At 60.8% G+C, this 3109-nt stretch overlaps 1 pseudogene; it reads right to left on the reverse strand.

The window, feature by feature from the left end:
- Positions 1–205: 205 nt before the first annotated feature.
- Positions 206–2587, reverse strand: LOC134057311 (serine/threonine-protein kinase pim-1-like; annotated as a pseudogene).
- Between the last annotated feature and the right edge of the window lie 522 nt (positions 2588–3109).

Below are 3109 nucleotides of genomic sequence, written 5' to 3' on the forward strand. Positions count from 1 at the left end.
ACAAGCCAAAGCAGCTCAGATGGTGGCCACCAGTGCTGGGCAGAGCAGCTCAAGGGCTGTGTGTTCCCACCTGATGACCCCTGTACAGTGACACAGGCAGGACAAAAAAGTCTGGGCTTCTTTGCTTCTGATTGCCAAGGCCTGTGTGCAACTGGAACTTACCAGAGCCCTGCATCCAAGTGTGCCTGTGGCTCTCTCCCTTCTTCTATGGCAGGTGAATTTGCTGCATCCAAGGGTCACAAAACAGGTCTTCTGACGAGGGCCTTTCCATGTGGAGCATGGATAAGCACCATCTGATCAGATCTTGGCCCTCTGGACAGAGAAACCAGAAACCACCGGTCAGTTGGAGGAGGCTCCAGTCTGCTTTGCCCCACTGTTCTCATGCTCAGGCTGTGCTGCATGTGCTCAGAGCTGGGCCTAAACCTTCCCATCAGTTCTTTGTTTTGGAGGAGAGCAGGAGAGCAGGACATGTGCCACCTCCTCAGCAGCTGCCAGAGCGGGATGTTCACGAGCCCACTGCTGTCTCCCAGCACTGGTATTCCCCCCGTGCCCATAGATGAGGATTCACCTTGAGAGACCTGTTGTGGCAGTGAGAGCTGATGGTTCCAGCTGATGTTCTGGCCTCTCCTGAAAGGGTGCTCCCCACAGACCATCTGGTGCAGCAGGATGCCCAGGGACCAGAGGGTAGCTGGCTTGCCATAGTACCAGCCAAAGTGGGTCCATTCTGGGGGCTGTAGGACGGTGTTCCTCTGGAATATAGATGGAGTTCATCAGGGGGATGCTGCTGCTCCCAGAGCCTGGCCCCAGAATCCTTGGGCATGCTAGGGCTGCACCAGTGGCACATGGTGTGACCCCTTGCCTCTGGCCAGCACCTGGGACTTGTGTTCAAACTTGGGGGTGGAAAAGGAGCCACTGGTGCTGGAAGAGTGCAGCAGAAGCCCTGGCAAGGCCTGACCATGACAAGGAAAAACCCACTCCGTGGTGGAAAAAATCCATGTCTTCATCCTCCCTGCCTGCATTGCCCCAAAAGACATTATGAGGACAAGGCAAGCAATGTGAGCACAGTAGTGCAAGCCCTTTCTCACCTGCCCACCAAAACAGCTGCTGCACAGGTTTGGACCCCCCCCACAACCCACTACCCCCACCCACGGGTGTTTTTGTCAGGCTGGCTGCCCCAGCCCCAGTCCTGGACACAGTGGCTGGCAAAAGCTGCCAGCAGGGCTGGAAGCTGGCCCCCCACCCACCCCAGTCAAAAGCAACTCAGATGAAGACTCAGTGCCATGACTGGCAGCAAATAGGAGAGTCCCTGCTGCCACAGCCAGGCTGGGCCCTGAGATGTTGGGCCAGGAGATGCCGGGACCGGGAACACAGCCCTGTGTGGGCTCACCTGTAAAGTGAGTGTAGGCTGTGTCCTGCAGGTAGGTGCCACAGCCAAAGTCAATCAATTTTGCCTGCCCGGTGGCCAGGTCAAGCAGGATGTTCTCCAGTTTGATGTCCCTGTGCAGGACCCCACAGCTGGTGCAGTGCTGCATTGCCTCCAGCACCTGGCTGAACAGCTCCTGTGCCACCTCCTCTGACAGGAACCCCTGTGACCAAATGAAATGACGGAGGTCCTGACACCGCTCCGGGTGCTCCAGAACCATCAGGATGTTGTTGGGGAGCTCAAGCCACTCCAGCAGCTGGAGAACTCCAGGGAATCCAGTGGACACCTTGTCCAGCAGCATGATCTCCAGCAATGCGCTGGTGCCATCGGGCTGCAGGAGGACCACGATGCCGTCAGCGGGGCTGATGTTGTGCCAGGACTCGGGAAGCTCTCCCCCAGCACGGGATGCTCTGCTGGCCCCACACCCACTCTCCCTCCAGGCTCCTGGTGGCTTCCACCCTTCCGGGTCTCTACTCATCCCATCCCAGCACGCCCCAGCTTCTCCCGCTGGTCCCCGCTCACTCACCAGTTTGCCCCACTGCTGGACGTGGTTTCATGGCACCCTTTTGATGGCCACCTGCAAGCCAAGGGCAGCAGCAGGCTGAGCTCCTCCTCCTCCTCCTGCCTCCTCCTCCTCTGCCTGCCACTGATCCCACCACTCACCAGGGCACCGTCCGAGAGCCGAGTCACCGCCCAGGCGCTGCCAAAGCCGCCACACCCCAGCAGCAAACCGAGCTGGTACCGCTCCTTCGTGCCATGCTGCGCCTCCCCTGCCAGCGAGACGCGGCTGTCAGCGCTCGGCCCGGGGCCAGACATGAGCCCTGAGCACCCCTCAGCCGCCCCGGGCCGGGCAGCCCCAGGTGTTCGCTCTTTGGAACGGGACAGCAGAGGCTCAGGGCCAGCGACCGCGCTGCCGAGCGGTGGAGCTCGGGCCTGGGAAACCGCAACACAGGCAGCAGGAGCAGCCGTGCCGTGTGTGTGCTCCACGGGCCGGGGAGGAGCCAGGACCAAGACCAGGACCGTGGCCAGGGCACACCTTGGGGCCCGGGCCAGGGGCCGGGGTCGGGGTCAGGGCCCATGTTGGGGCCGGGGCCGGGTCCGGGGCCGGTGTCGGGACAGGCGGAGCCAAAGGGAGGCGATGCCGCTCCACGCACTGATGTCCATCCAGCAGCACCACCGCCAGTACAGCCAGAGCCGGGTGGAGGTGAGACCGTGCCGGGATGGATGGGGATGGGGAAAGGGATGGGAAAGCCCCGCCTGGGGCCAGGGCAGCCCGAGGGCATGGACCGGCTCAGAACTGGGAGATGGAGACTGGGAGAGGAGGGGGACCCAGGGAAAGAGAGACCAAGAGAGGCTGTGGGACTGCGGGAGAGGGAGAGGAGGGCCAGAGGGTCGACAAAGTCGCTTCTGTCACTGCTGCTGCTGCTGCAACTGAAGCCCTGGGGCTGTTTGTCCCCGTGTCTGTTTTTCTGTTGCCTTCTCGGCCCGTGCCAAGCCCTGCGTATGCCGGCGGCAGTCCCTGAACATTTTCTTCCGATGGAAAAAACATCTTTCAAGCACAGGCATTCATGGCCAACACTGGGATTCTCCCTCCAAAATTCTGTATATATGCAAGGGTAGCTCCCAGACAAAAGCTGCCAGGACTATGTAGGTTACTTTGGCTTCCTGAGGGCCAGCTCTTATCTG

Source organism: Cinclus cinclus, unplaced genomic scaffold (assembly GCF_963662255.1).
Source record: "Cinclus cinclus unplaced genomic scaffold, bCinCin1.1 SCAFFOLD_32, whole genome shotgun sequence".
Taxonomy (NCBI): Eukaryota; Metazoa; Chordata; class Aves; order Passeriformes; family Cinclidae; genus Cinclus; species Cinclus cinclus.